We start from the raw sequence: 13,733 nt of genomic DNA, 5'->3' as shown, positions 1-13,733 counted from the left end.
TGAATTCTAGTTATACTCCAAAGAAGACCCAAATACCCGTCACCCCACGAGGGCCACAACAATACAGAAGAAGATAATATTGAAAAATAATTATTTCTATCAAATCAGAACAGATTCATATAAAGAAAGAAATCAAAATAAGAATATACAATATTCATCAACCTTTTCAGTTCATCTCTCTTTCATTGCAAGAGTAAGGGGAAGAAGAAAGACAATAGGAAGAGGAAGACAACATGTTGATACAACAGGTTAGTATGAAAATAAAAATTATTATTAGGATAATTAAGATTTGATAAAGTTTATAATCTTTGTTTGTAATATTTGTTTGTATGTTGATTGCTACTAATCAGGTTTTTTTTAGGGTCATTTTTGATTGTCATCATTTAATCATAACTAGAGTTTGTCTAGTTTCCTTGACCCTCTCACTTTTTAGAATAATCATAAAATAGTTTTAACCCAACGACTAATCATAATAAATTATTCATAAAATGTTGTTGTTCAATTTTTATTTATTTTAATTATTTTTATGCTATTTTTTTATAAGTTAAGTAATTTAGAAGAAAGAGTTCACATTTACAGAAAACATATTTTAGTTTATTTATTTTAGGCCAACCTTGCATATAATTTTATTTTGTGATCTTTGGTATTTATGTATAATTTTTATCATTTGAAATATAATTATAATTATTATTCTATTAATTTCAATTCAATATCCTAAGAGCCAAATTAACAGTCAAATGGTTTATAATGAATTAATGAAATATGAGATTATATATATTGACCTTTTATATAGTTCAAACATAGTGAAAGAATTCTATTAACTTGTTTGACCATTTCATTATACACAATTCAATAATTTGAATTGATCAGGTTTATTTATTAATTTCTCTATTAACAAAATTTCTCTTATAAAAATTCATCAACAAATCCAAATTAAAAAAACAATGGATTATAGGACTAATAGCTGATATTAATTAATTAATTAATTAACAATCTAGTGTAATAACCAAATTGATTTTCTTTTATAAATTATAATAATTAACATTTTTTGGACCCTTTCAAGTTTCAAAGTTCAATTAACAGCGTAAAATGATTAAAAAAAATGTCAACAGTCAACTGATGATCACCTAAAAATTCACAAGTCTACTAAACGAAAGACACTAGGCAAATACATGCCAAAAATGAACATATAAAATGGCATTTCATGACCACCTTCATTCATTAATTATACAAGATTTCATCATTCATATCTTCATTAATTAGTTATTATTCAATTAATTTATCTGTCTTGTGTTATAATTGTGTGTTGAGATAAATATATCATATCCATGGGAGTAATAATTAAAATTTCAATGATCCTTCCGGTTGTGCTTCTTCTTTGCATGCCAATGGGATATTGTAGCAGAGTATTAATGGAATTGGAAGCTAAAGAATTAGAAGGAAATTGGATGATTATAAGGAAAAGTCATCTTCTACAGTCTCTTCAGTCTAGACCCGTCGTCCCACCGCCCGGTTCAAACCCTCCTTCTTTCATTCCGGCAGCCTCCGGCAATATTGCTTCTACCATCAACGAAAGAGCCTTCGCCCATCGTAAAACCTCCACCTCCACCGCCACCTCCCCCTCCACCGCCACTATCGCCATCGCCAAAGATTAATGAGATTAATGAATCATTTTGTGAAGAAGATTAGATCCAACTAATTAGGTACCCCCAATGGGACCTTCCTATGGCTTTTTCTCTTTGTTTTATTTTTTTATTATTTTTGTTGAATTCTTTTACACTATTGTGGTCTTTGTGATTTTATGATAATTAATAATTGTTATTTTAAAAACAACTATATATGGACATATATGTTTGTATTCAAGTAATGAAGCAATTGACAAGATATCTATTTGAATATTTATTCACATGGACGGATCAATGTTAAGATTTAGGTGTGCTTTCGCCAACCCTGAAAAAAAAAATACAAACACGTTGTCCAACAACCAATTATGGGACTCACAAATTCTTGAGAAAATCGAATAACTCACTGAATAATTCAACTCAATTTATAAAACGAATTTTTAACATTCATAATAAACTTATTTGAATTATAATATATTCATATTAAAAGAATTCATAAAGAATGAAAATATAATATTGACATCTGATAGTAAATTTGTTCATAATAATTAATGTAACTTAACGAATTTTAATGTTTCCCGGTTCTCAGATTTTTCTTCATTTCAGGTATATGTCTAATATTAGAAAGAGTTCTATAAGTATCATCATACATTCAGGACCGGACAGACCCTAGGGTAAGGCAAGGCAATAGGGCTCCCAATTTTTCATATAATGTTATTATTAATTATATATTACATTATAAATCTTATTTTTTCCCTTTTTTTCTCTTTTAATATTAAATATATATTATATAATATATATATAACTTTTTTATCTCTATTTTTATCTCCTTCCATATTATAATATATTACTCATTTTATATTATATATAAATATTAATTAAAAAAAATTATGGGCCACAAAATTTAAATTTGAATTGGGCCCAAATTCTCAGGGCCGGCCATACTGCATTTTAACTTTGAATTTACTCATGCCATTAATATTACATCATCTATTGTCACCTAAGTCATAACCAAAATTACTTAACTCGTATGAATTGAACAACTATTTGTTAGGCGTTATGTGATGTGAACATCCTGAATCAAGAATCCATGCATCCTTGAATTGACAGTTTGTAATTGAAATTACAACACAATCATTCTGTTTTGAGTAGTCTTTTTGGACAACGTTCGCCGATTTGGAAGATTCAACATCATTAATCGTTTTGGACAATTTTTCTTTATATGTTTTAGCTTCCTGCAGTTATATCAACGAAACTTCTTTTTTACTCCTTGATTTGAATCTGGATTTTCCTCTTTCAGAATACTATTTTCTTTGTTTTCTTCCACGACTTTAATTTTCTGTAACATAAGAATGTCGGATTGAGAATTTACTCCATTATCCTACTTTCGAGCCAACAATGTTGCACTAATTTCTTCAACCTTGATGGTTTCTTTCTGAGTCAACAATGCTGCACTAATATCTTCAACTTTGATGGTTTCTTTCTTATATGTTATAAGATTAATCACCGACTAATTCAACTCACTCTACCAAACTAATTTTTTACTTTCATACTAAATTTATTAGAATTATAATAAAATCATAGTAAAGGAATTCACAAATAAATGAAGATATAATATTGACATCTGATAGTAAATTTGTTTATATTAATATAAATTGTTCTTAGAATATTCTCAAAAAGACTTTGTTTGATAAGTTTAATGATATTTATATCTCATTAAGAGAATATTTTATGTAAGCTCCAAGTATTTGTAATCAATTCATACAATTTGACTTAGTACTACTTGCATTGCCTTTTGGTTATTATTATTGGAATATTAAATATTCAAACTAAGTACTTTTATACACTAATGGTGAGATAATAAAGACAAAGCATTTACTATTGTTCCTTTGTTAGACCCATCTTATCGAGATAAGAAAAAGTGGCTTCCAATCCAACAATCATGTGATATAATGTTTGGCTAGAAAAATATATAGAAAGATTTTTAATAACAAGAAATATTTTATTTAAAGTTTTATCACATATTTGAACAATCTGGTAGAAGATTATACTTTTATACTTTTGCTTAGGATTGTTTCCTAAATTCATTTATATAAATTGATTTGGTCATTAATTATCATTCACAAAATTAAGAAATTATTCTTTTGATTCTTACTTTCTGATATATCTTTTAAGTCTGAAAATCATTTTTGTTTGTGATTGATATTCGATTAAGGTACATTTAATCTTTGATATAAGATCTTAACACTACCACACTACCTTAGTCGAGGTTCATAATAACAATCGATGACCTATACGATATACAGGGCCGACTCTGGGGTAAGACAACCAATGCAATTGCATAAGCCTCCTCACCTTTATAGGCCCCCATTTTTAATATTTAATAATATTAAATTATTAATCTTATCTTTTCCTTTTATTTCTCTCATTTAATATTAAATATATATTATACAATATATATATAACTTTTTTTATCTTCTTTTTAATCTCTTATTTCCTTATTATATTATATTAATCATTTAAATCTCATTTTATATAATTAAAAATTTACCACTCTAAAAGCCCAAAATTTAAATTTGTATTGGGCCCAAAATCCGGCCCTAACGATATATAACATAAAACTCCAAGACGAGGTTGATGCTCCTTCCTTTCCTCGACCCGACCCGACCCGACTTCTCTAATGAGTTATCAGGTGGACTCCAATAGTTTCTATGTTGCATCAATTTTTATAGTGTTTATTTTTCTATTTTTTTTATTGTGTTTTGTATTCTTCTTTTTTGTTTTGCTTAAATGTATATGAATGAAACTGTTTTAAATCCAAAGGTTATTGCCTAGCTAAGTATTATCTTATTTTATTTATTTGCTTATAACTATTGAGATGTTTGTTTTTATATATATAGCTTTCATTTTAAATAACATATTATTTCTTTACTAATATAAGATTTGAAAATCTTGGGGTATACTCGAGAATAAAGAGACCGTTGATAGTTGTAAAAATGAACTTATAGAGTTTACAGTGGAGTGAGATGAATTGTTTTCTCAAGTATCATAACACAATCCATGTTTTTTGAAAAATAAAAGAGATTCGATTCGAGAATAATAACATAGGTGTGACATTAGAGAAAATAAAAAGTCATTAAACATGATGAAAAAAAAAACACTGTTACCCACCAGATTAAGTCTCTGAGGACCTAAAACACGTTTTCTTAGAATTCATTTTTTAAAGGTGAGACCAAAGAAATAATACTTATTTAAAAAAATTTACTACTTATTTTTTTGTTTGTTTGGTATTTAAATTTCGTTTTACAAAGGAAGGATTTTGAGAGTTTGAAATTTTGACAAATGAGAATAGCAGTAGAAGGGATTCAATGGTCAAAAATCAACTTAGACAAGGAGATATCCCTTAGTATCTATTTTCTCTTATTTACTTTTCTATTAGTTATATTTAATAAAATCTAAAAAAACTAATTTTCCATCTGTCTAGTATCCTCAAGAACTATCAGAAAAATCTGTTCACATGTTCCATAGAGGAATTTTTACATGAATTATGTATAATATATACCTTATATTAAATTTATAAAAAAATAATATAATATAATAATATAATAATAATATTATCACAATATTATTAAAATGTTGTGATAATATCTTACAATACTCTATTCTATAGGACAGATCCTTTCACAAACTCAAAAGGTAAAAAGACTTGGACAACTTGAAATTGAAAACGAGATTGTGAATTTTATGTTATTTATTCTTTAATCCCGATAAACTCGTGAGCGTTGTAATCTATTAACGATAAAATGACAAGTGTGATGACTAATAAATTATCGAAGAAGATATTACTAACTTAGGAAATGAACACGGCATAATATAAGATGGTATTTGTTATTGAGGACACCCTTATATATGGTCTGTATTAATTACTTTAGACTCTATTATATGATATCCCCATTACATTGAACAGTTTTTTACTTTTGATATTTAAAATGTACAAATACTAAATATTAAAATTTAAATAATGTTTGAGTTTATTTTAAATAAGATCTTTATCAAATAAACAATTTAGCTAGAGAAAATAAGTTTGATTTTTTTTAGAAAATGATTATCATTTTAAATTTTATACATAAAAATTATATGATCGTTGAAGGTATAATTGTATATGTATTATATTCTTATCAATATTATTATGTATAATTATAGGCGGTGCTACATTAGCATATTGTGTAATAATTGTATCATGCTCTTGAACTTGATTTGTTTATTTGGATGTATTATTACTTTTTTTTCTCAATGATGCAGCTAGGGCAGTAATGTAATATACAATAAATATATGGTTATGGAATATAAGGAATAGAAGGCTTAGAAGGATTGAGTTGGTTAAATTTAACATAAACACAACCTGTTATGCACAACTTCACTAACAAATAGACATAGAAGACTTGAGTTTGACTATGGGACATTGAAACTAACCCAGTCTTAGGAACAAAATGGAGAAAATAATACTAAATGAAGCATTATAAACACCTAATTTTGATTGCTTAGGTTTAGTGAAAAAGAAATAGAGCTTGTATAACACATTTTTGACATTTAAACATGTTTTTGCACATTTAACATGTTTTTGACATATTAAACATGTTTTGGCACGTTTAACACATTTTGACAAGTTTTGGGCACGTTTAACAGATTTTTTGCAAATACAACATGTTTTGGCATGTTTGACACATTTTGGCACGTTTAACACGTTTTTTACATTTATTTTGCATGTTTAACACGTTTTTGATATGTTTAACAGATTTTTCATGTTTTTAACACGTTTAACACGTTTTTTTTACGTTTTGGCACATTTAATACATTATTGATACATTTAACACGTTTTTGACATATTTAACACGTTTTTGACATGTTTAACACATTTTGACACATTTAACACGTTTATCATATTTTTGGCACGGTTAAACATGTAAAAGCGTGTTAAATGTATTAAAATTTTGTTAAACGTGCTAAAACATGTTAAACATGTGAAAACATGTTAAACATGCTAAAAACGTGTTAAATATGTCAAAATGTGTAAACATGTCAAAAACGTGCCAAAATATGAAAAACATGTTAAACGTATAAATAATGTGTTAAACATGTCAAAAACGTGAAAAACGTGTCAAAATCGTGATAAATATGTCAAAATGTGAAAACGTGTTAAACGTATTAAAAATGTGTTAAACATACCAAAAACGTGAAAAATGTGTTAAACATGTGAAAAATGTGTTAAACATGTGTAAAATGTATCAAATGTGTTAAAAACGTGAAAAATGTGTTAAACGTGTCAAAACGTGTTAAATGTGTCAAAAACGTGTTAAATTGTGAAAAACGTGTCAAAACGTGAAAAACGTGTCAAAAACGTGTTAAACGTGTCAAAACGTGTTAAATGTACCAAAAACGTGAAAACATATGAAAAACGTGTTAATCGTGTCAAAAACGTGAAAAAGTGTTAAACGTGTCAAAATGTGTTAAACATGCCAAAAAACATGAAAAACGTGTTAAACATGTTAAAAACGTGTTAAACGGATAAAAATATGTTAAATGAGTCAAATACATGTTAAATGAAAAAATAAAAAATTAATTTGAGTTACTCAATCCATACCCAACCCATATTAGTAAATAATATGAGCTGGGTTATGGGTTGGGTAAATTTAGTTTTGGTGAATATGGGTTGGGTAATACGGGTTGGGTTTACCTGTTTGCTCACCCCTACCGGAGGGATCCGTCCAAAGGGCCTTGTCAAAAGTTCTTTGTCAGGAGGGTTTCGACAAAGTGCTTCATAGGGTATGATGGGAGGAATTCAGAGGGTATGATGGGAGGAATTCAGAGGGTTTTAGTGGGAGGACTGCGGAGGGAGTGCTTCGGCTAACGGGATAATAAGAAAGATAATGTGTTACGAATATTAAGAGTTTTTTAAGCTTTTAATTATGATTGTGTTAAAATACTTTCCTCAATACTCATTCAATAAATACCGATAAAACTAGGATAGGCTTACAAGGGTATTGATGACCGGATTTAACTTTTCGGTATTAAATAGGTTTTAATTAGGACTAGATTTAGGCTAGTCGGTAATTTAATTTGATTAGGAAATGCCCAATTTTTACTATTGTAGAATTTCATGGGTATTGATTGTTGAGACAAAAAACAACTGAAAAAAAACCTATGAAGTTAGTTGTGAGTAGAGGGGTAAGTGGTTCGTTTCTGTAAATGTTTTCATAAAAAAATTCATCCCAAAATAGTTGTTGCCGATTTCTTAAAATCTTCATATGTTGATTGACAATTAAATGTCGATTTAGATTAATTTGATTGGTTATAAGATCGTTTCAGTCTATTTATAATTTAATCGTTGAAAAATTAACAAATTTATATAATATAAAAACTGAATATAAAGAAATAATAAAAAACTAAAATTAAATTATATAAATTTATTTTTTAAATCACTAAGTAAAAAAAATATTTAATTTAAAAAAACATGTTCGAATATTAATTAAATAAAATAGTTTAAATAAAAATAATTTAAGTTCAACTTTACGATTAGACTAAAAAGATATTTATTAAAATATATATATATAGTTAAATCGTCAATTTTTTATTATTTAAATCGCCAAACAAACTAACTCGGTACAGGAAATTATGAACCAATCACAACTCGTTTGATCGATTTTTTTTGTTGATTTAGTTTAATTTTTTCGGTTTTTGCTTCTATCCGTTCGTGAATACTGTTGCAATCCATTCAACAACGGGATACTAATGTATTAACTAAATAAGTAGTAAACAATCTTATATGGTTGAATTAGGACCAAGAAAAATATAGGCATTAATTGTTGAGTTGAAACCAGGGGCGGAGCCAGGATGAAAAATTACCTGGGGCTGACTCCAACTTGCATCTCAGATTTAACTTTCTATGCTTCGTTTTTTTTTTCGATAAAATTTTCACGATTAATAGAAGATGGAGACTCGTCATGCCCTCTCAATGCACACGCTTGCAAAGTGAGCCACCGAGTGCTTTTAATAGTTGTTGTAAGCCGTAATCTGTTATTTTATTTTTCATCTGAAGGCTGTGCATTTAGTAATTTGTCAATATGACAATAATATTCATTAAATTATCAAGATATTCAACTGCCCTATTATGTGGTGAAATATTACATCCTATATGCATAACAAAAGAGCATTTATCCTCATCATTAACTCGTTTTCAATATTTGAATTCATCTATTGTAAATGTAGGTTTTTGGGGTTGCTTATGTTCAAACAAGAAACATGAGAAACAAAAAACAACATCTTTCAAAGGAGAGTATTCTAACCAAGTAAATTTCTTAAGCCAATGACTTTGGAACCGTCGATTTTGATTTCCAAATTTGGTCGGTGGGTACTCATCCTTAATAGGTTGATATGATCTCATCTTGATATAAGCTCGTCTAATTTCATCCATTTGATTAAAATGATATTTCCATATCGGAATACATTTAGATTGCCAACTGAGCTATCAGTTACATGTTAAACATTTATATAACATATTTTATTTTAATTTTTTAATTTAGGTGGGGCTGGAGCCCACCCTAGCCCCTGTGTGGCTCCGCCCCTGGTTGAAACAACAACTAAAAGAAAAACTACGAGACTATAATAGCTGAATTAAAATGAAATATCTATAATAAAAAAAATATTATTAGAAAAATATAATAATAGATTTATTAGAGAACTCAATCAATTACTAGAGTAACCATTGATGAAGGCAGTGGAAGAATATGGGTTGGTGTAATCAAGAACTGAAAAATAGCTTGAAAACCAAGAATAATGAAAAATTGTATTAAATGATATATATACAATTTACCTAGGTAATGTTTAATATATATACATTAAATTAAGTTTATAAAAAACTAATATAATAATGATACAAACACTATTATAATATTGTGATAATATGTTAAAAATATAATATTATATATATATATATATATATATATATATAATAACAATGAAGAAAAAATGATGTCTCTTCTGAAAAAATGATAAAGATGGTCGGTAAATTCATTCATTATTTTGAGAATTTTCGAGCTCTTAATGGTAAATTTTATGAAATGTTTGCTTGTTGGTGATCATTTTACATTATACTTTTACTGTTTTTCTTTAAATAATTAATCTCATTTGTTTTGAGAGTGTTCACTTGTATTTTTGTTGTTATTATGTTTAAACGATTCTTATTTATATAAGGTTGTATGAACTATTTAAAAAAAATTATTACCGCAAATTAAATAAAAATCGTTTAAACAATGCAACAAAAACTTAACATTAAAATGTAGATTACTAGAAAATAAAATTTAATACACTTAATTGGCTCGAAAGTCCCGAGAAAAGCAACGAGGTCCCAAACGAATCATTATATTTTTTCGTTGATCTAACTTCTGACATCGTTATAATAAAGACATTATGAATAATATTAATGAACTATTTTGTACATAACATAAATTAAAAAAGTTTAATTTCAATTTCAGTTTTTAAATAAACATCCTAAGTGCCAAATTAATAGTCAAATGGTTATGAATTGAAATGTGAGAATACTATATTGACATTATATTTCAAACATAGTGAAATAATTTGATTAACTTCTTTGATAATTTCATTCATTATACATTTCAACAAGTTTGAATTGAACTGGTTTATTAATATTTTCTAGAAAAGAAACATTTCATTTTCATTAAAAAAAGTTTAAACAAACAACTAGCAATAACATAAAAGAGAAACATGATTAAAAAAACAAACAGAGGATTTAGTTAATAAAATTTATAATATTACATCTGGGATCATTTCCATTTTCCACCAAAACATTTAACTTTTTTTTAGATAATTGTACTAATAATCTAGTCTAGAAATCATATACATATATAATATATTATTTTTCCCTTAATCTAGCTAGGACACTTTCAAGGTTCAAGCAGAGTAACAAATTCATTGAAGTCAACAGTCAACTGTAACACCTAAAGAAGCATTATAAGTCTATCAAAAGAAAGATACTAGAAAATTCATGCCAAACCAACACATTATGAACATATAAAATGCCACTTAATTCACCATAACCATTTCAATTCATTATACAAGAATATTTCATCATTCATTCATTAATTGTTTGCACCAATCTCCGTCCCATTAATTTCTCTTTCGAATATCTATTTGTGTTATTTTGTGTGAGATCGAATAATGAGATCATCCTTGGGAGTAAGAGTTTCTTCAATCCTATCAATTATGCTTCTTCTTTGCATGCCATTAATGGGATGTAGCAGACTACTAATGAAAGAAGATAAAGGATTAGAATTGGAAGGAGAGTGGATGTTAATAATGAAGAAGAACCATCTTTTGCATTCTCTTCAGTCGGGTCGACCCATCATCCCATCTCCGGGTTCAAACCCTCCTACTTTTATTCCCGGACCCTCAGCCAGTACTACTGCTTCTACCATCACCCAAAGAGCCTTTGTCCGACACTTTCCTCGACGCATATCTTCACCTGTCGTCGCCAAAGAATGATTAATTTTAATGCATGATCTATTAATAGTATGAATTTATTTTATTTTTATCTCTTGTTAGTTTGTGAAATTCTTTGGCGCTATTCACGAATATGTGATAATAAGTATTGTTTAGAAAAAATAACTATTGATATGTTTGTATTTATTTATGTATGTATGGAGCAATTTGTTTGATATATTGGGAATATATATATGTATATTTATTTATTTGTATTTTATATTTGATGTATTTAATTCATGCCCAGATCCATGTTTTTTTTAAATGCATCATGCATTCATACAATAAAAATATAAAAGATTTCATTTAAATAAATAAATAAAAACATTACATTATCAGTGAAAGATGAGGCAAAAGGAAACTCACAAAGCACAAGCAGTCAATTGATAAATATAAAGCCCGATGAGTATCAAATATGTGACTGATTAGAACATTTTTAGTAAATTTAGATAAACTAAAGTTACAAAAAAATAGGGTTCTAAATGCAATGACATTAAGATGAATATATATTTTTAATTTAACTTAAAATAATAGAAATTTTATTTTGTATGCCTAATATATAATGTAAATAATGCAACTTTGTAACAAATTAAAGTTGCTAAAAAGCTAGAAATATTACAAAATTTGTAAATTATTTTTAAATATATATATATATATATAACACAAAAATAGAACATTTTTTTATAAATTTGAAATTGTTAAAATATAAAATAATATATAAGTTTCCATGTCTTATCCACATAAATACATTAATTTTATCTCTTCATTCTAACATGATATTAGAGCCTTATTATCGTTCTTGAGTTAATCAAATTATAGTCTTCCACTGCCTTCATTCATGGTTACCTTAGTCATTGATAGAGGGTTCTAATCATTTGTTAGATATATTACTTTTATTATCTTAATTAGTACTTAAATGTATTTTAGTCTATTAACACTTAAGTATTTTAATTTATTGGTATTGATATTGGTTGTTTTGTTAAGAATAGAGAGTTGAATTTTGTTTGGTTTTTCCATATGTTTGTGAAACTTGGTTTGATTGGTCTTGATTTTGATTGTTGTTGTGAATAGGGAGTTGAATTTGTTTTGGGTTTTCTTTATGTTTGTGAAACTTGATTTAATTGGTCTTGGTTGTTGTTGAGAATAAGTTCAATTTGGTTTGGTTTTTTTATAGTGTTTGTGAACGATGATTTAATGAGTTTAGTTTGGTTGTTGTGAATTGTTGATTTTGGTTGGTCTGAATCGAATAAGAGCTGATTTTTGGGTGAATAATCAATGGATTGGGTATAAGAGAAGGAAGAGAAGGAGATTAAGAATGATAAGTACATTCTTGTTATTCATGTTGTTGTTGTAGTGAATTACTGATATATTTACAAAAGTGCACTCGACTTCGCGCTTTCGTTTTCTGATTGACAAACTCTCAATATTTATTTTTGTTGCAGCGTGAGTTTGAGGGAATATTAATATATAATATATAATATATAATATATAATATATAATATATATATATATAATATTATCACAATATTATAAATTATGATAATATCATTATTTTATTAGTTTTCATGTATAATTCATATGTGGAATTCAATCTAATAATTTTCTCTCTTCATTCATAAACAAATCAAAATTGAAAAAAATAAAATACAAATACATTCACTTTAGACCTAATATGGTTTGAAATTTAACTTAAAATGATAAGAAACTTATACTTATGAATTAAAAATATATAGCACAAATATGAATTTTTTCCACAATCTTAGAATAAATCAAACTGCAATTCAAGTTTCAAGGTTCAATTAGCAGCGTAAAATGATTCAAAAAAGTCAACAGTCAAATGATGATACACCTAAAATATCATAAGTCTACTAAAGGAAAGACACTAGGCAAATACATGTCAATTGGCCAAAAATGAACATATAAAATGGCACTTCATGACCACCTTCATTCTTTAATTATACAAGATTTCATCATAAATTCATATCTTCTTTAATTAATATCCAATTAATTTATCTGTCTTGTGTTATAATTGTGTGTTGAGATAAATATATCATATCCATGGGAGTAATAATGAAAATTTCAATGATCCTTGCGGTACTTGTGCTTCTTCTTTGCATGCCAATGGGATATTGTAGCAGAGTATTAATGGAATTGGAAGCTAAAGAATTAGAAGGAAATTGGATGATTATAAGGAAAACTCATCTTCTACAGTCTCTTCAATCTAGACCCGTCATTCCACCGCCCGGTTCAAACCCTCCTTCTTTCATTCCAGCAGCCTCCGGCAATATTGCTTCTACCATCAACGAAAGAGCCTTCGCCCATCGTAAAACCTCCGCCACCACCTCCACCGCCACCTCCCCCTCCACCGCCACTATCGCCATCGCCAAAGATTAATGAATCATTTTGTGAAGAAGATTAGATCCAACTAATTAGCTAGGTACCCCAATGGGACCTTCCTATGACTTTTTCTCTTTGTTTTATTTATTTATTATTTTTGTTGAATTCTTTTACACTATTGTGGTCTTTGTGATTTTATGATAATTAATAATTGTTATT

This window comes from Impatiens glandulifera, chromosome 5 (genome assembly GCF_907164915.1).
Source record: "Impatiens glandulifera chromosome 5, dImpGla2.1, whole genome shotgun sequence".
Lineage (NCBI taxonomy): Eukaryota > Viridiplantae > Streptophyta > Magnoliopsida > Ericales > Balsaminaceae > Impatiens > Impatiens glandulifera.
This window is presented reverse-complemented; position numbering follows the sequence as displayed.